At 40.9% G+C, this 21,099-nt stretch overlaps 1 protein-coding gene and 1 long non-coding RNA gene across 7 annotated transcripts in view; one reads left to right on the top strand and one right to left on the bottom strand.

The window, feature by feature from the left end:
• LOC147758262 (uncharacterized) overlaps positions 1–14,840 on the bottom strand; it is a 26,704-nt gene extending 11,864 nt beyond the window's left edge. The window contains exons 1-2 of the long non-coding RNA XR_015317707.1: positions 14,119–14,840; positions 11,060–11,247 (exon numbers count right to left, since the gene is read on the bottom strand). This is a non-coding gene — a long non-coding RNA (uncharacterized LOC147758262). The remainder of the gene's footprint in view (positions 1–11,059; positions 11,248–14,118) is intronic.
• Positions 14,841–15,010: 170 nt separating this feature from the next.
• LOC111245772 (5-hydroxytryptamine receptor-like) overlaps positions 15,011–21,099 on the top strand; it is a 55,412-nt gene continuing 49,323 nt past the window's right edge. For 5 of the 6 annotated variants that reach the window (XM_086987526.1, XM_022794554.2, XM_022794521.2 and 2 more), the window contains exon 1: positions 15,011–17,149. The gene's annotated coding sequence lies outside the window, so the exon portion shown is untranslated. The remainder of the gene's footprint in view (positions 17,150–21,099) is intronic. The other variant, XM_022794564.2, reaches the window with a different exon arrangement.

Genomic DNA, 21,099 nt, shown 5'->3' with positions numbered 1-21,099 from the left:
TATACATATATATACAGAACAGCGCGTCTGAATTGATATTTCTTGTGAATTGGTTCTAAGAAGACGGCACTTAAACAAAAAAGACATTTGAACAAATTGTTCTGGACATTGATTTTTTAAGCAAACATTTGCTGGAAGTGTTATTTCTAACGCTTACATTTATTTAATGTATTGACCGCCTATGGAGATTAGAGCTCTAATTCGGGACTGAAAAAGCAAAAACTCTAAGTAGCCAAAACTTTAAAAAAATTTAAAAAGTTTCAAAAAGACCAACCATTAAAGCTTATATGCACAGTTCAATTGCCATTTAATATTCACCTCTGTAAAGCGATATTAAATTTCTATATCGAAGGTATTAAGAATATATTTATGAACAATCTTCGTGAATTTTCGAGTCTTTTAAATCTAAACCTATTGAGGATTTTCCATATGCCTCATAAAATTCTCCCACATATTTTTCACAAACCGAATGAAAACGCAGGTGAACATACATTTTTTTTTACCTCGATGGGGTTCGCCAACTGCAAAGGGACCGCGGACCTTCGGAATCTTTTCTCAGATTCCGGAAACGGCGCACGGCTGTTCCCTATAACGAGTTTATTGTTTTGTTCTCGAAAGAAAAACCCACTAATTTTAAAATTAGTGGGTTTTTCGTCTTGAGTTTTTGCCTTTGTTAACGCCCAGTAAGTACTATCCAATGAATATAGCGGTCAGTGCAATGAAGATTTAAACTCAAGCTTAGCCGTGAGTGACTCATGCGGACAAGTTTATTTTAGATGAAAATTTTAGTTTCTACTATTTTCCCTATACGATAGTATACAGACCTTTGCCCCTAATTTTTTGTCAAAAGCCTATCCGCCCAGCATCATCGGTTCTGCTGCTCATATTTTACAATCAATTTAGCTAACTGTCCCGTTTTCGTCAATTATTAGCGTCTAATGGCGACGAAAGCATTGAGTACACAACAATGCGTAGTGAGGGTTGAAGGTATAGCGCGTTACAATCTGTAGCTGTTGCTCAATGATATTCCCTGTTTGAATTTTTGGCACCGTATCGCTTGTGGGTCTCGCGTTCGTAACGTTTTTTGAACCTAATTCTTTATTCGAACATTTGAATTTTCAACATACCGATCACCATGTACCCCATTCGAGAGCTACTTTAAGAACATGCTCTCCAAGGGGCGGAAGAACACGAACTCTGGAGCGGGGGACAGGGGCATCGGAGTGCGACAGCCGACTGCCAAATCAGCTGTAGCAGCAGAAGTTGCCTGCCCTTTCTGCAGGGTAAAGCCTTTATCGCGTTCTTCTCTCATTCTATTTGACCCTCGATTCGTCTAGTTACCTACGGGAATCGTCTAGCGGAATGCCACGCGAGAAAAATGTGGGCATGAATAGTAGAGGGAAAGTGGTTGGCGGACGTAGCCATCTATGAAGACGAATGCAACATGAACATGTTCATATGAGTTGTTTACGGCGCCAGTCGGGCAAGCCAGTTAGTTACAAGAGCGCAACCATGCAAATGTCGTCTAGCCGAACGGTTAAAGGTCAGAAAGAGAAAGAATAGCTTGGCAGAGGCAGCAGCAGCAGCAACAATGTTCCTATCGGAGCGTAGTTTGATGCTCGTGTCTATCGTCGACCAGTGTGCTACTCTTTTCGCTTCACGACTCCTCCCCATAGATGACAAAGGCAGGGAGACGGGTATGTCCGAAAGTGTCATACTTTTCGTATCCGTTTTCCTCACTCAAATCCTCCCTCTAAACACCACACTGGGTGTTACTATGGTGGTAAGAAGGCTATAGACCGAGGGAGAGGGAAAGATTTCCGTCATTATCACTCCTACCACAGAGTGAACTATGGCTAATGGAACAGCACCCATATGTTAGATCCGCCACAGATCATGGTCGGATAACATACACACATACGGAGAACGTGACTATATGAAATGACCTGCAGCTGCGGAACTAGCTGCAAGCGTAAGTATTCCCGAACGAGAATTTGGGAACTAATTTGGGATTCACTCTTTTCAACACCTGCTACCGCTAATAGTTTTTTTTCTTTTTTCTCATTCTTTCATCTATATGTGGTTCTACTAATGGAAACGATTCCATCGTTGTTGCCACTACCGAAAGCAAGACCATCCGATAGAAGCGGGTGCCACCAACATTAACTGCCCGTTGTTTTGACTCAATCGCCCTCTAAGGGCTATCCCAAATTCTCTGCCGAATAGACTATTTTCAAATTGTCTAATGCAGCTACCAAAGTTAGTTATAGGTTCGATTTTGCCCCTGGTCTATGACCCTTTGTGAAACGAACGACTGCAATTTACAGTAAGGGTTTTGTTCGAACAAGGTTGTTTACCCTTGCAAAGGATTCATATGCGAGTGAATATATTTAGATCTGCCGTACTTCGATGCCAGCAGTTGATTATGAAATCCCTAGACTGCTTATAGAATGGAGAGATTTCATAGCTGTCCGGTTCCAAAGTTAGTAAGAAACGATATCCAAAATACAACCAGTCACCTATTTATTTTTGATGCGTTAGTTAGGGAATAGGGCCTATAGAGTGGACGGTAGATATGGCATCAACAGGTTCTGGACACAATAGTGACCTCATGTAGCAAAGTGTATAACACTTATTCATTTAAGTTATAACGATCAAAGCATTTTAGATTTTGCCTTTGCAGCTCAAAAAATTAAACGGTCTACCCCCATCCATCATCGGTACCGCCTTCAGGCTTTATGCCAACCCGTTGTGACTCCGCGCGCCGACATCTCGTTCATTTATCATTAGAAGTCAACAGCGTGTCTCCTGATTAATTGGTCGAGTAGATCATGTAAAGAACCTGCAATTGTCGCAGGTTCAACAGAGAACTGTAATCAATTATTCGTCGGGCTTAGGGCTTTTCGAGTCCCGCTTCGCCCGGCCGGGCGGGGAGAACTCCTAGTACGCTCTTACTGTCTCTTTCTGTGCGTTGCGGTCGTAGCGGTGTCTAGCCGTAACTTACATGAGACTTCTAAAACAAAGTCTATAGGTTCGTAGAATCGATGCCTATCTTGTAAGTTGACCTGTTTTTCTTTTTGGTACACAATGAAGTTCATCGGGATTCAAACTAGTTGTTTCGAAGCAGTAATCAATATGTGTCCTTTCATAGCAAAAACCGCAGTGTCCGTTTTGTGGGCACTAACCCCCTTCCCTCCGAGACGCTAAGTCTGCTTGCAGCAAAATGCGATAGAAAACCATATGTTTGATTCAATGATAGCCATTAACTTTAGGCGACAACTGAATCAGAAACACTCCTATCAACATTAAATGACTAGCTCTCACATATAGGAGAAGTCCAGGGTAGGGGCACAATATTTATTTATTCTGTTGAGCTATCATCTAGCCTTGTTTACGCTATACACACCCAATAGGCTTTTGCTGCCTTTTTTTTTTTATTTTAATTTTATCCCGCTTATAACTCCACTGTTATCGTATCATCACAAGGTCGTTAGGTGGCGAAGTAACTGTAGCATGAAATTAGCGCTTATTTCCACTAAAAAGATATACATTAATTGCCGAGTGAAGGAAACATGGGCAGGAATAATCGCGCTTTATCCTTTGAACGAATGTTCATGAATTGCATCGTAACTGTTCTGTATAGTCAAGCGATGAGACAGAACAGAGTGGGGAAATCATTGATTTTCGAAGCAAACTCTTTCCAGCCAGATTATAATTTCCTTATACGGCTGAAATTAATTTGAAGATATGTTCGGCTGATATGGAAGAGCTTTTATACATAAATTACTTATGCGTATATATATATATATATATATATATATATATATCAGCATTTTGGTCCAATGAATGGCCTATTGCTTATTTTTGCATGCGCTGCTTGCTCGGTTTTCGAATTTGTTCTGTACCGGGAATCTTCCTAAGAAACATTTTTTTCCATATAAAATTACCTGCCGTTGATACCTGCCTTTCTCATAGCATGTTACAGGGTGAGATCGGACGAAATAACCAGCACCGTCTAGGAGACGACTGACGGTGATGCAAGTTCTACGTGCCCGCTTCTCCTTAAAATTCTGTCTTTTTAGTGACACAAACATTATATTTACTTTTGCCTCTGCATCGAAATAGGACAAATTCAAAGAGTGAGTTTAAGAGGTTGCTAGGCTGACCCTTTGCTCACCTAGTTTTTAATTGGCAGTTGGAACTGATTTAGATCACCGGTTGTGTATCGCTTTGCTTGCAGAAAATCTTCCTGAAGTAACAACAGTAATAATAAGGCTACGAGGGAGATTTCTGAGAAATGTTGAATGCAATTTACAACCGAACCATACGGTCACCAGATGTCTGTCTTCGAGCACGGGCGGTTTAGGAAGATATTAGTTTCTAGAGGCGTCCCGCTGGTAATATGGCTAGCAATTTCAAATTCTTATGATGTTGACAATTTCCCATGCAGAGAAAGCGAAATTAAAATCCAAGCAGGGATCCTTATTCTACAGGAAAAATGTCACAGGTTTAACATAACTTTTATATTCAGAAGCATCTGTATGTATTCACGGCTTGACTATTGAACAGCTTATCTTATCCAGCTCAAGAAGTTAATCTGTGTCTTCATGCCATATGAGAAATCTACGCAGGCTTTATAGATACCTCCAAGACTGATCTGCTACGAGTGGCAGTGCGCATAGATGTTGTTCGTGAGCTTCGTTTTCGCGATGATTTCAGAAATAGTGGATTATCTACTTCGTAGGCAACTTAGTCAGAATTCGAAATCATTACTACGGTGTGAAGCATTTGAAGTTAAGAGATAGGGATCAAATACAACCAATCAGTTTTCAAGGACCAACGCCACCAAAAGTCCTGCAGAACTTACTTTTGTACGCCCATTTTTGATCGGACTGAAGCTGCCACAGTAAAAAAACAATGTGGATGATGTAAGCTAACATGATTGTATGAAATCGTTTAACCGAAAAATTATGAGTTTTACGGTTATTAGGTTCAGGTCAGACGAAGTGTGTCTGCGGCTAAATTCGAACCCATCTCGCCGCGTGTCTTCAAGATTAAATTCAAATTTCGAACACGTTATCCATTATGCTATTACAGAGACCATTCAATATCGCCTGAGCAACACAATCCAATTGGTACATTTCGTTCCTTTATGGTGGCTAATTAGTGATAGCGCGACCGAAAAGAGACGGCAATTAAACCCTGTAAGCAAACAAAGGTTTTCGTAATTTTTATACTTTTTATTCATGGACACTCGTTTGATATATCATATTGAGCTCATTGCGCTGTTCTGTATTAGGGCAGAGCTTGTCGAAGCTGGGCTATCCGGCTCGGCGGAATCACACATAATGATCGCACTATTTTCCGTTCATCAGGTACAAAACCCAGGGTCATATTTTCGCTATCACTGAAATGAGCAGTAAATATGATGTTGTCATGAGGTGGACACTGACGTTTTTTAAGGTAACAATTCACAAACGAGTCCTTCCTAGCAGATGCCACGGGGCAGAATCGAATTAACGAGCTATTAGCGTTAATAGATTCTTTCAGTGTGTATTTTCTCCATATCCATTGCAAGTATGTGCTGGTTTTCTTAAATGGCCTACACTAATCTAACACCAAACCGCCGTTAATCCGCATATGTGCAGCCGGCGCCAAGTTTATTTGAATACTTCTAAAAAGCTCTGTTGTGCCTTGTAGAGAACTTCAAAGAGAACATAAAGTTCCGGTTGGACAATTCTTTTATTCGGCTGGGAGAGCTTGTCGCTAAAAATAACAAAAAATGATAGACAGCTCTTCTTGCCTTTGTGGTGGGGTTAGCAAGCCTAGATTAGCAAATTTCAGCAAAAAAAAAATGTCTTCTTTTTGTATAACGAATTAACTTTCTAAAGCAGGAACCTAAGTGGCCCTCGTGCAGAGACAGCGGTGCGCCGACATTCAAGGGATGCTAATGTACATGAAGCAGTTTATATTCTGCGTTCGAAAGGTACAGCTTTCGCTGTGCTAGAATTGAGAGTCAATAAAGGAGATATAGGCTGAGTATCAGTTAGCTCAATGAAGTGAAGTCGCTACTGCTTCCAGTTAATATTTTTACAATCGCTGTCTGTTACCCTAAAGACATTGCTAGAAGCATATTGCCACCTCGATCAGATGCTGCCGACATGGTCACATCGTGTGACGCCAGAGAATCTTAAATGTCCTTTTCTTCCGGGAAACTGTAGTGAAAGAAACCTATTAGCTGGTTTCGCCCAAGTATGCGACGCAGTAGATAAGTACCACAAGGAATTCACGACGTAGGGTTTGATAGGAAATTGATCGCACTGAGGAAGAAATCGGAAGTTTACCGCCGTATTGCAACTAAATGTACTTTAAGAACATTGGCACGGCGCATTCATTTCTAGAGACCCAGAAACGGTTTTTTTTGGGATCAAGTATCGGAACCGCCACGCGCTGCTATGATTGGAAGACAGAAGCTCATCTCAAACGCAGAAATCCAGCGAGGAGATATAGAAGGTTCCCTCACATTCGACATTAATATACTGTATAAGGCAGGTAAGCACTACGATGCCTCTTTTAGGCCTTGATGATGGAATGGTGCCGCCGATCATCACGTGGTCCTTAATGGTACCAGTCGCTTCGGAGCTTCCAAAGGGTAAATCGGCTGGCAGCTCAAATCATCAAACTGTGGGCAGAAAAAGTGTTTGCGACACTCTTGAATTCTTCTTTTCAAAATGCGGAGCTATTGGAGAAACGCCATCGATCGTGACCTCGACGACATATCATGAAGAAAAGCGAATTTTGTACTTTAGCTTAATAGCATGTGCACTCGTCTAGCAACTGACTTTATCTTACCAGTCTTTCTTGCCTAATGCAACTCTTGTAAACAAAGAAGGGTCTCAGACGAAGACGAAATCCTGCGTAAAATAATATGAGTGGTTAATTGAATCGTTCTTGGGAGCCACAGATGAGGGAAGAAAATAGGTGAAATCAAGTTGTTTATCAGACTACTAAGCCAGCTCGTTTAGCGATTTCAGATCGAGTCTGATCTGGCGATTGTTCACCTAAAGCCGGTTCTTACCAATAAGGCGGCCTCGTGGCTTGGCGCGTTTCCACATAACTTGCGACACGAATGTTTGGAACGTTAAGTTCAATACTGCCAGAAAGCATTGCTTCAGACAGTTGGCTCCCAGCATGAAACATGGTGCATTGAACCTAGAGTTGTCCAGCTGTTCCTAGGTTTAGCAGACCAATACTGTAGCAGCACAGGGTTTTCATCTGACCTGTCGAAAATATGCTCGTAGGTAACCAGTTTCAAGCAGCTAACGGACTTGAATTTTTCAGCCCCATGGGCCAAAATATTGCAGATAGACTTGACTGACACAGCTGCATAAAGCGAACCAGGCTGGCTCAGGACCGGTATGATATTTTGGTCGGAGGACTGTGGCGGGCAAATTTTGGGATTAGTCTTAAGCCATTCGGTCAAAAAAAGTCGATCCGATGGCCAGCAGAGACCCAGAACGAAACAACGCTTTAGATTACATAATAATCGCAGATACCTATGCGAGGGGCCACTGGGACTGGACTATGACAGAGCAGAACCACGTAGTACATTGCCATGGAATACACTAACCGTAGTTTGATAATGTATTTTTTATCTTCCAACGCTTCATCATTATCAGTTCGGGATAAAACCGCCGTCAATTTGTAGCAGTTGCCCTAAGCATTCACAATCAGCTATGTACTAATATATGTATGATTTGCCGACGTGCTTGCTTCGACTGCCAACTGAATGAAACTAGGTAGGGGTCCCTGCCTCAAGTCCCGCCAACGACCCATCCAAGTAACGAAACATATCTACATAGATAAGTAAATGAGTCAGGCTTACATTTCGCCGTCGTACTTTCTTTTTAATGCCTCTGCTTCTGAGACATAAACGTAATGGATCGTTGACGTGCCCTAAATTACCTAATTAGTAGAGGCTGACATGTGTATCCAAGATTGATAATGTCGCAGGAGCCATGTTTCACAGAGATTATTATTCGAGAGGCCTGCTTTGTTCACAGATCAAGATCATTTTGCCAATCTTGGCAAAAGTGAAAAGTGTCTTATGTTAACGGACATAAACTCCTTGGAAATCACTGTCATCCTGTTTCTGCATACACGTACACACAACAACTATCAAGTCAGAGAACAAGTCAGTAAGTGGCTGACCGTATGGTCAAATCAACGCACTTCAACTCGTTTCCCGATCGAATGATATACTATGGATGTCTGTTTTATCAATAATGTTGCACACATATGCTAATAGACAGTAACCAAATGTTTCGACAGATTACCATATCCTGATTCCATAAAGATCTGAGGATCATGAACTCGAGATTTGTAACCAACTAGTCCTGCTCTTTTAATTCATATAGACACTTATTTAGTTCTTTACGTACAATGAAAATCGGGCTGCTAACAAAGGTTATTTCTAGAGGTAGTTTTTAAGAAGGAAAACCTAACAATTGCTGTCAAGCAATACAGCAGAGAAAAATGGAGAAAGCGGAAGGTTAACTGAAAAAATTCACTACAAATGATATGTGCGCTAGAATGTGTGCTTAGTCAAGTTGAAAGGATAAGCATAAGAAACTTGAGTTTTCTCTGCTAACCTGTCTAAACCCATAGCTTACAAAGCTCCATTGCATGTCTCTTGTAGGCGCCAGGAAGTGTTCAGGAAGCAGAGGAACCTAGTGATAAAAAAGTCTCTTTGTAACAAGACAGGGTGAAAAAAAGGGAAAAGTACACTGTCCATCTTTCTATCTGTCTTTCGTCGTTAGATCATTACGTTATTGCCGGAATTGATGCCCGTCGAAAGCGATGGCCTTTGATACATCTAATTTGTTTTCCTGGAGTTTACGCTTTGCTTTTTTCTCTCGCTTATGTCATTCATCTCACAAACTGTTTTGCTCTCACGTCAATATCTTGTTTTAGGCCGGCGCTCCTTCTCTGCTGCCTTTTTCTCAGCCTTTAGCCATGGGTTGTCCTGGGCTGGGTGCTGGGCTTTTGAGTGAATGTTCTTAGGGCCGATTCTGTTCTTCTCCCCTTTCGTCCCTCATTGCTCTTGGCTAGTTTCGATGTCAAGACAATTCTAGCTTTTCAAAGCAGATGCTCTTTATCGTATGCGACGGCCTTTTATTAGCTGCATGTGTTAGTATTGCTATTAGTGGTAGTGTAATTATGATTTTCGTATACTGGTAGCCCTCTAAACTGCGGCACAATTCGTTCGGTGTACAATAAGATTGCGGCGATGAATCAGCGCTTAGGGCTTGCGCAGAAGCCGCTCGATAGCGATGATCTTGCTAGACATAGGATATGTTGTATCTAATGAGGTCCGTCATTAAATCGGTCCGTCGCGTATTTACGTTTGATCAGCCACTGTTAATGCCGAACCATCGCCGGCCAGCTGCAAATAGGTAATTCTATTTTCAGAATGAATAACCGGAAGGCAAAAATGAAGCGGAGCAGAAGATTGCACAGCAACGAAATGGAGACGAGCTCGAGCCGAACGACACGATATCAGCCAATACGGCCGCATTTTCGACCGTCTTATAGGCTTAGTGACAGGTCGAAAAATAATAATGCGCGAAAAAATAACGCATTAAAATGTAAACCGAGAACGTTTTGCAGTGTTTTTGCTTTTTCATTTAAGACAAAACCTATCTAACTATATCTAAATAGAGGGCGAACAGGACAGATGCAGGTTCACTGTTGAACGAGGCCACGTTCAAAAGTTGGAGAAAATCATCTGATAAGGGAACAATGACATAAAGAGTTAAAATGGGTTCTGTTCGAAGTGTTGCCCCACAACTTGCCTAATTAACATATGATAATACTTTAGTTCGCGTTTAGAAGAATACAATTGCCTTATATGAGCGTATGAATTTAAAAATTAAAGAGTTGTCAAATCAGTGGGCTCCATCGGACTGACCACCCGACAACGGTACTCGTATTGTAGAAATACACGTAGCCCCCGACAAATGAAAACCCACTGTTTTATTGGTTATAGCTTCTCTATGAGAAACGTCAAGGTCAATCTCCGCCATTTTTCGACTGTAGCTGTCAATGAACTCCAATTAGGCACGATTGATGGGGTGCCAGAATCAAATTCTCAGAAACACCCCGCTCTAAATGGCGGTGAGTCGTTTATAGGAGCGTTTCTTCGACGGAAAATAGTGCAGGCACGTGGCTTGTTTGAGGGCAATGGTTTAATTTAGTCACATATTTTAAACAGCCTCCCAAGGGTATTCCCAGATAATTTCGATGCCGTAAAAAGCAATCTTGTGTCCAGCATCTTTGTCTCAAACAAGGCCAGCACTCTACGCTGGGGAAGTCCTGAAAGCGTGCGTATTCCCTCACCAGTGACCATTGCTAGCCGCACCCTGTTTTATGACGTGTCTTGCAATACTTAAGTCGTTCGTGGGCAAGATCAGAAACTTGAAGGTAATTACATACTTCCAGGTAATTATATCTATGTGGAGCGTCGGCTTCTATGGTGACACGTCATGGCTTTGTGTTTGTCCATATTGATCAACGGCCTTATCCACGACAGTTGGGCGAGGCTCCGTAAGACATGAAACCGACTTTTTTTGAAAATGACACAGTCGTCGGCGGACAGAAACTTTTCTGCCAATGGCATACCCATTTTTTTCGAAGGGTGGAAATACGCTAATTTTAATTCATTATTCACATATTCTTAAATTTTTTTTTTTAATTAAGCGAACCCTATTTTTCGACAAACAAAGACATCGTACTCTTAAGCGATGAGCACATTATGTAGAAGTTAAAAGGTAATTTATATCAGAAAGTTATTTTTTCTTATAAATAAGTAGCTCAATTTCCCTCATCGATATGTGACCAAAAACACCATTCAAATATCTGCATGCGCAAATGAGGAAACTGCCCTATTAAGATCATTGTGGTTAACCCGGACTCAGTACAGCTTTTGTTGTTTTCGTAGACTTTTTTTTAGCTATGTTTTTCATAATAAAAAGGAGACTTTTTTTGGTAATTTTCAAACCTGTTTGACGATTGTGTGTTTACTTGATGAGTGAATGTGGTACTATCGTCGCGCCCAGAACATTAAACGGGGACCATCCGTTATGCGACGTAGGTTTTGACGCATCTTCGATGTGAGATGCGTCAAGTTGAGTGCACGTCGCGAGAAATCCTTGCGGACATCCTCGCCTGCAACGTATGAGGATAATGCTGGACAAAATAAAAAAGCTGTCGTTAGCTTTTATGTTCGACGAAAGCAAAAGGTCGACCCAATTACAACAGTTTGATTTGAGAAGATTTCCTTGAGCTGTAGAAGAGTATTGAGCAATTCTGATCGGCTATGCAAAAATTTACTAGCGGAGTTTATAAATCGAATTAGGGAAATTTGGCAGGTTATCATGTAGCTATCGTTTATGCGTGGTGCGTAAATACAGGGCGGTACGCCGCGTGCTGTCTGTCTGCGCTTTACCGTTTACTTTTTTTTTAACCGATTTAGAGGGTTTAGGTACCCTCTTAAGAGTAAATTTAGTAACGGGGCTTTTCCAAATCCTAGAGAGCAAAACGATAGTATTGAATTACGTGAAAGTTTTATATACAAAGCAAGTGTTGTGTGTAACTGTTCGCGTGACGGTCGAACATGATCAATCGAAATTTTACGTGTGTACCCTGGCGAATACAAAGCAGTTACTAGGTACTAGTGCAGCGTTAATTTGTTAATACATACTATAATAAGGAAGACTATTTGTTGTAAGGTATTATTATAAGGACCGATAATGTGTCTCACACGTTCACAGAAAGGGGTCAGTTTTTTCTGCTAAAAACGAAAAGTTTCCACCTTGTACTTCTGCAATACGTAGGACGATGCTGAACAAAATAGGAAACTTGAATAAACACGACGTAAGGCGTAGATGCGTGTCCGTGTGCACTAACGCCTTTTATCGATCATTTTTAAAATGGTATTTAGTTGACAGATGGTTCACTTAGTAATATGCTATCAGTACTTTGTTTGTATAACATTTGCTTAATCGAAAAGTTTTCCGCTTACACTTTACGCATAGGCAAGAAAAAAGTTGATATAATGATCTCCTAAGGCATAATCTACTATGAATCAGTAGAAACAAAACACAACACTGGCCCAGATTAAGTTGGACTGTTTAAAACAGATCTACGACGAATTCTCTACCACAGATTATGCGATTTTGCCAAAGAAAAAAAAGAAAAAACAATGTCCTCCTAGAAAAAGTACGATTGGTCAAAACCGTAACGTTGTCAACATATGAGAACGTCCGAAGGTTGACGCCTCATTATTCAATATAAACGCTATGAATCAAAAAAGGACCACCCCAGTACTTATGTATTGATCGGCCATTTATGTATGATTGCATTCAGTCGCTATCTTTAGCTGCGTGTTCGCATGGATGTAGCCAGGCCAACTTCCCATGTTGACTATCTCTCGTGACAGCCTCGGCCCCGCATTACATTTTAGGCATATTATAACCCGTTCTGTAAGCTTAACGGGTTTGCAGCAGCACCTACAACGTTGGCTAGGCGAAGTCCTTGAATTTCACACAATTTTTGGCGTCAAACCTTTCGCTGCTGCTAAAATAGTGATTCTACACAGAGATAACAGCTTCTATTGACGAGAACATTTCTAAGTTATTCCACTAGAATGACAAAGTTTTATTATTGATGATTGGAGCAGATTCGAGTCTTCTAAAGAGCGATCTGTTATAACGGCGATATCCAAAACGATTATGGTATAATATAGTGTTTAAATGAGCTTCATTGAAACAATGTGATGATATTTGTCATGTTGATCACGCAATGTACGGCACTTGAGTATTCCCATAGCGATGTTCTGCAGGCATCAATAGTTAGCAGAACGAGCTATTGTACAGTGGCGTTGTGCTTAGACAGATATCGCTATCTGTCGATCCGTAACAATAAAAAATGTAATTCAATGTACTTTTCCATGGGAAGATTTTCTAAACTCGATGTAGCTCAGTTGAAGAAAATCGCGTTTAAAGTTAATCATTTTGTATATCAATCAGCGTAACATTGTGCCTATTTCCTTATACTCTCTATTATAGTATCTCAATAAAATCTATCGGTATACGTCATATAGATCGTAAACTGATGGAAGAACTGAACATAGACATCTTTTAATCTGCTGCTTTTAACAAGGTCAAAAGGAAACTGTCCGTTTTTATAATGACTCTGGGTGCTCTGAGAATCATTTTATAGCTATCGCATAAATTAAATCGAGTCCTAATGTTCTTTTGAACTCAATCCTTTCCTGGGTGTTCAACTTTTGATCGTGTTTATTTTTCAACTCAGGCTTGTTTAACACACAGGAACTCGTGTAAGTCTGACGCCCCTGCGTGTTGATCGTTTGTACACACGATGCCTTTTCTGTCTGATTGCTCAGACATTGTCTGTTCACTACGCAAATACCTCTGGATACGAACAGGGTAGCGATCTTGATTTGCCTTTTCACTTTCTTTAAATAACCAGCTTCTGTTGTTTGCTTAGCCCGGACTGAGCTACTAAGACAAAGGAAAAGGGGTCGTGGTTGCTCGAGAAAGTAGGCTAATTTGGATAGGAGGAACTCGAAGTTACACAAAAACTACCCGAATAAAACTTCGTAATAGATCGGATGCTGTCGGATAATATTAGGTGAGACAAGCTAGCTAAAAACAGACAGATTTCAATATTAAACGTAAAATCCGAGCACTCACTTGCTAGAAGGAACGAATTAGGCATACGGATGTAATCTCTGTAAAACCGTTATATGAACAGATAGATAGGTCTCTAAACGGCGAGTGACATAACCGTATCGAAAGCATTGGCGATAGATCGAGAAAACCGCTTAAAATATCACTTACAAACATCATGTAAGGAATTATATGGGCAAATTAAACATACATTTGTTGTGACAAATTATCATATCTTTCCCGTAATGTACTGAGGATGAAGTTTATTGTAGCCACAGGCACGATTGCGACAGATCAAAAATGCGCCAACATTAAAGGAATAGGCGTACTGTCAGCCATAATGATAAAATTATTGGAATACACTTACTATTTGGGGTTCTTCATCATTATGCTGAAGATTAAAGCTAATTCTCTGTAGAATCTACACAGACTTAGTCCATAAGCTCCGCTCTCCTGATGCGGCTCGCGATATGTGATATTTCGTTGTCTTTTGCGAATCAGGCACATTAACAATCTAGATAAACATTTTTCTTTTTTTTCCATTTTTTTTTTCATTGCCATTTCGTCGCTTCTCTTTTAGATAACTGAACGATACAAGGAGGCAAGCAGCCAAACTCGGGCGCAGTGCGAGAGTCGTACGCTCATATATACCACACTCGAGCGTTCATAAAAGTTGTTGGTCACAATTCTGCCATTTCAGAAGCAGATCTTCAGAGATGATCATTCTGATTTCTTGGTCTGGAAAAAAGCGAGGTCTGAAACTTGCTGAAATTAGATGCAATCAACTTGTGGTGTTTTTCACCATTTTGCCTATTTGAAGAATGTGGAATTACTTTTCTGCAAATTTTAGCTTCATGGGTTCTCTAAATGTATTGGTAGGTGATGGCTCCCAGTCTAAAACTCGTATAATCTAGAAAGATGAGCACAATTTTTTCCCTCTTCTAAATCACAACAGGCACACTTGTTCTTCATATAATCAATTAGTTTAGCGGAATATAGAGGTGTCATCCTATCTGGTAGGCTTTAAACATAAAGGCCCATCCTTAAAATGCGACTGCCTGCAGAGCAAAATGATGTCCTTCCAGCGCACTTAAAGTCAATTGTGCTACGACCGGCAGATAAACAACACCTTAGGATAAGGAAGGGACCTTGTAGGACCCTTTCCTGCAAACCCTTGCCGTATCGTTCTCTCCACACTGCCCTTCGCCGTTGGAGTGCGGGCCGAAAGCGTCGCCACGCCTCCCGTGGGCGTGCGCTGCAGGCTTCCGCCTGGTCAGCTCATGTGGCACGGCAGCAATCCATCGAAGCACGTTTGTCGACGAAGACAAGAGCACCGACCGGAATAGTGCTGTGCCTTTACTTTGAGACGAGATCGAATCGAGCTGAGCACGGTCTGCATTAGGAGCTATTTGACAGTTGAGGCGCGGTATGTACTGTTGTAGTAATAGTGCCTATCCTCTGACTATTAGCGACTTTTGCCGACGTCATAATGTGTGTCGCCGCTAAGACTATAAGTAGACAGTCATATGTGCAGCAACAACAACAACAGCAGCAGCAAGATAAGTGTTTAGCAGTATCCTTGAAAGCGACATAAACGCGTTGGCAGAAGGCAGTTAAAGCACAATTTGCTAAAACAATGTCGTGAAGGACGACAACGTCTACGGGAAAAAAGAACGTTGCATGTTCGCTAATGTCTTGAGACTTTTTGACGCTGTTGTCTATTGTCCACCACTGCATTTCGGACCAATATTTGACTAGCATCTTAACAAGCTTCTGGCTTTATCCCAAACGATATTAGTGACTAAGGCAATATAAATGAAGGACCCGTTAAAGGAAATACCAAACGAAGTAACTGAAGTTCGCGTTTGAGCGCCACCAGCGTCTTCGTGGCCCCCGGGAGATGAGAATGACAACGAAGGTACTATTGTTGGAACGCTGAAGGAAGAGGATGGTCGATGAGCACCGATGAAGTGTTAGGGCAGCGCTTGCCTGCTATCGGGATTTGAAAACGTAGCGAAAAAAGAGGGTGCAAGCAAATCACAATACTCGCCGAGTAGTTTGCACAGACATATAACTAGCTGTTGCCACGAAAAGGCGATCGGTTTAAAGGTAAATGAGTCTTTGGGTACGCGGGGTTTGATCAATGTAACGATATCCATAAACGCTGCCTTAATATTTTACCATAGCGAACCTCTCTCTTTCCGCGGTATAAAGTTTCGTTTGAGGGGGACGACAAGGACGGCAGAGATATCTCCGTATTGATCCAACGTACCAACATTTCCCATGAAGAAGAATATCTTTTAACAAAGAAAGCCTGGACAAAAGAAGACGACACAGAAAGAAATGTAGTATATAGGGAACATTTTGTACACGGACCTGTATCATACGTAGACAGGAGCAATTTCGTATTTGTATTTGTGTATCTGTGCGTTCGTATGAAAAACGTGTGCGGGGGGTTTGCGGATTGGTTCAGCTTTGGGATGAAACGGTAACCGTGGCAGTGAATTATCGCCACCAACGCACGCTCTGGTCACCAATAGCGTCTAGCTAAGCAATACGTTTGTGCCACGCTTGAAAACGGGAAACTGTGGATGGTGGCGTAATTCGATTTGATAGACAAAGTGTGTCGACAAGTCTCACGAGGCTATACGTTGCATCGTCACTTCTATTTGTTCCTTACTTCGTACAACTTCCGTTAGCGATTGGCTTTAAGTGACCTCCTGTTGCTTTGCTGTTTACCTACGATTGCATTAGTTCCTCACAGTTGTAGAAAGCTCGCTGTAAAATTCCCTCCTTACAACCTCCAGACAATTTAGCAACCGACCGTCGATAGCCGCTAACAAAGGTGTGTCGCGACAGCCAATTTGCCTACAAGCGTCCCTTAGCCTTGCCACATATTTGCGTGAGGCGGGAACACATCGTAAACGCATACGTAAATAAATGTGTGTTTCCGGTAAGTGCGTCGCAGTCACAGAAAATAGGCGCAGACTTTTCCGTAAAGAAATTTCACCGCTTTTGACATCCTTATCGTTTCGATTTACACCCGAGTCTGGTTGTAGCAAAGAATATCATTCAAATCCGATACGCCTTCTACTGAACATCTAATTTAATATTGCGCTGAGGCGTGATCGTGCAAAAGCCAATAGAATCGTACAGACTACGAGCCGGGAACCCGACTTTGCCGCGTAACAACAAACAGGCCTTAATAATAATCTAGATCTTTGTGGGTGGACGTAACAAAGAAAGGGTGCTGGAACAACAAAGTGACACCGTGGATTAAGTGAGCTGAATTTTAACAACCTGACATCGCCGAAGTGATGACTACGACAGGAGGAAAGTGACAGCGCCCCTAGGCGGGCGAATTTCGCTCGTGTATACTAAGGGGGCATCTCCTTGAGGTTGGTTTGAATCTTGAGATTTCGATTTATTCTACAATGGAACATCTTAGCGTACATAATGTGCAGTTGTGCATGTATTCCATATAGTTGATTAATGCATATTCTTGTAGTTAATGAAAGTGTATAGTTTGCTTTAAATCTAAGTTACTTCTGACTGAAAATAACTACGGTTTTGTCTTTTCCGCGCGCATTAGTCTCTCAATAAATAACGCCACTGCTGATGATGGATAACCTCGGCTTTGAACTGAGTTATGATTCACTGGTAATAATAAATTTTCATAGACTGCATACTTAGAGTTGCATGTTTTCCATGCGCTTTAGAAGCTTATATGCAAGAAGAATTTTTTTTCCTAGAAGCGGTCAGGATTACCTAACTATCTATTTCTAATTTCGTATAGAGATCCGATAGGTTAAGTTAGATCAGGGGGCTTGAGCATTATCTGTACGGTTTTGTGTTTTGGCCTCAAACACAAGATTTGATGGCCAGGGGTTGCAAGAGAGCTTTTGTGGGACTTCTAATCCTTATCGAAGACAATGAATGCTCGACTATCGTCTAGAGATTTGGAAACTATCAGACAACATAAAGTTCGAGTACACAAGTTAAATACTGCTAGTGAAAGCAACCGATGCCAGAAAAGAGGGAATAATCGCATTAGTTCGTTTGTTAAATACTTTAGTATCGTCTAGCCTTAATAGACTCACTACGATTCGCTCTTACTCAAGAAAATGTCAACTGAAGACGCCTCTGCCGCTGGTTTATATCCCTAAGAGATGATGGGAAGGGTGAGGCTTGTATCACTAGCGATTTCGTGTGAAGAAATTAGTTATCCAACGAAGGCAACGGGAAAATACTTTCCTATCTCGAAAGGACTGGGACAGTGGCTTGAAAAGACGATGTGCAATAATCTTCTTCTTGTCGTAGTTATACAAGATCCTTTTAAGTATCTACCTATGGGGAATTGTGTTCCATCATCGTGATCTGCAAAAAGGTACATATGCAGACAATATTTTTGTGCAGAAAATTCGTTTGATTAGTAAAATCATGAGAAAAATATTTCTCAAAGACAACCACATGTGACAGGTATGATCGGGAAAAAACCATCTTTTGAAACCATTGACATATGTCAATCAAGTTCTCTCTAAACCTAAAGTAGACCGCAGCCGATGCTGTATATCCTTGAGATGCAACGGCTCATGCAGCTCCACCAAAGGCTTGTGGAAATAGTCATTGCTATAATTTGGCGCTATTTGATAAGATGTAGCATGACTGAAACCAAGAAAATCCTATAAAGAAATGAAATTGTATAATTATTTGCGATTCTACCATAAAATAACCACACCCTATCAGGCATCGTGTTCGACCCATTTTTCCCTTACTAATCCTCATCGAGCGCTAGAACCAGAGCAGAAGTCAAGAATGACGTTCGTACGCCTGGATAATAATTCCACCTATAGCACAACGATTCAGTGATGTTATCACAGCTGACAGTAAGTTCCGATTCGTGGACACGACCGAAAATTACAGATCTTAGTAATACACTAGATAAAATTAAAAGACAGTAAAAAAAAACGGATGACATCGACAATGATCCCTATGTCTTGATACACTTTTTACGCTAGGTAGGCGTCATAGCGGAGAAGTAAAACGTTTATTCCTAATGGCACATAATTAGTTTAGCGGGACTCGTAAGTCGATATGCTAGTGTCATGTTTGTTGATAGATATTGCCTAAATAGAGGAAAAAATCTATTAAGTAAATTTCTCCAAGCTACGCTGTTGAATGCAGTCTTCTACAAGATGTTTATCTTACGCGATTTCTCTCTGTTCGATTTCTAAATTTGGTGAAAGTAAATTGGAATCTAAGGATCGTATTTAGTGCATTACGCTATCCATATGCTGCCACCTGCTGTTACACGTCCAATATCTAGCTTTAAAATTTCTTTTGATTATACTTCTTTTTACTGTTAAAATCAGTTGTCTTATAATTGACAGTGGGTGACATAATAATAAGTAATGTATAGCTAACTAACGATCCACTTGGCATCGAAGTTCCGCCTCGACACTCGTATAAGAACTTAGTACGTCGCTGAACAGCTCGTAGCGCACTCTCATCTAACTTCTTGTCAAAAGCAAACCTCAACCGGGGGGCTATACGGAAACCAAGTACTAAATCTCGGTCAGTTGTCCCCTTTCCGATTTCATTTAACTAATCTAGATCCGAAAGCCAGTGGACTAGATACATTCAGATGCATCGTCAAAGCGAGAGTGGTGAAGATAAGTTGAACGTCGTCTTAAGTTCAAATACGTGGCGTACTAGGCCAACTACAATACTAAGCCGGTACTGGCCTGCGTCAATCCAACTGTCAAACTGTCTTAATTTGAGATTAGTCTGAATTCTGCTTCCACGCGGAGCACAATGTCTAATTAAAAAGTTCTTGGCAGAATCGCTCGCTGCTACAAGACAGGATCTTGGATATGTGCAATCAGACGGTGTGGAACGAGGTGTTAATGTAGGAAGCGATGTGCAAAAAAAAGGCGGTCAGCTATGGTCGTACGTAGACTATTTACAGCCTGTTCCATCCTAATTCTTACACCTAAAATGTATTTCGTGGGAACGTGCTGGAATACATACGTGGAGCGCGATATAAAAAAACAAGTATGGTATTTTTCGACGACGAGATCCATTAACTGCTACCGAGAATGATAAAAAGTGGCGGTAAATTACAATCGTCACAGTAAAAATATGTTTGACTTATTATAGCAGAATATTAACAAAGCCAGTCAAATGGGTAACTACTACTGTCAATAGCACTTTAGAAAAAAAAATGTCATATATATATATATATATCTATGACGACAACTCTTTCCGCTGACTCAATGGGTTGTATAGATGAGTCTTTAACAATTATTGAATGCACAGTTAAAGATAGCATACTTTCGTTTAAGCTTCGAGGCCAGCAACTTTCCGGATGACCTGTCAACGACATCGATGTTATTGGAATAGGTTGAAAGCATTTCGTAGACAAAACCAATTGGCACCGTTCGTTCATTAAGAAATACGTATAACTTTGGGAGCTTGGGTTTTCTCTTCCTAACCATCGGTGTTTTAAGCACCATATATTGATGTTCGGTTAGCACTTAAAAAGTACGATAGCTCGACGATTTTCGGCGCACGTCTTTGACCATAGACGCAATCCAAACTGTAAGATAGATAGATGTCTGATGAGAAAATATCCCTTTACGAAATTGCATAGTGTTGGCGATCATCCCCATAAAAGTTATGCAATGCATTTAGTATAAATATAATAAAAATAATTTTTAAGTAGCAAAATGTAAGCTGGCGTCAGGACTGTGAAAAGTAAGACAAGCTTGGAAACCATTGTTACTAATTGAGTGACAAAATCGAAGATCAAATTAGGAACACATGTTAGCCGAAATACGATCTTTCCCACGCATCTTATATCCCTCCTAGCTAAATATTTGTTGTTCGAGAAGGAGTTCTATTTTGCTTTTTGTCTTGCCCTAACACTGCTTTAACAGACCATTACCTATTTTGTCCTCGGCTGGTCTACCTGTTAACGAAAGCATCTAGTTTTTAGGATAAAATGTAAGTATGGACGTCAATCTATCAAGAGCTCTCTTCTGGTGGAATGGTAATAAAAACTATTCGAACTATTAGTGCGAGACCTTTTAGTAAAAAAACTGCACTTCGTCGATGATACATTAAAAATACAGTGAAAAATAGTGCTTTCTGTGCTAACACGATACTTCACGGTTTGTGTTGGCCTGCACTTTTTGGTCATTGTTGACTAAAGATATTTTCTATGGGTCACTTTCGCTGCAATTACCTTTAGGCGAATCCCAACATTTCCAGGGAAAAAATTTAACCGGTACTTCACTAACTATATAACAGTCCCTTCCTTGTCTCTAGTGTATCCCATCCCAATGTT

This window comes from Varroa destructor, unplaced genomic scaffold (genome assembly GCF_002443255.2).
Source record: "Varroa destructor unplaced genomic scaffold, Vdes_3.0 BEIS01000001.1, whole genome shotgun sequence".
NCBI lineage: Eukaryota > Metazoa > Arthropoda > Arachnida > Mesostigmata > Varroidae > Varroa > Varroa destructor.
The sequence above is the reverse complement of the archived record's forward strand: the minus strand, read 5'-3'. Positions and strand labels throughout refer to the sequence as shown.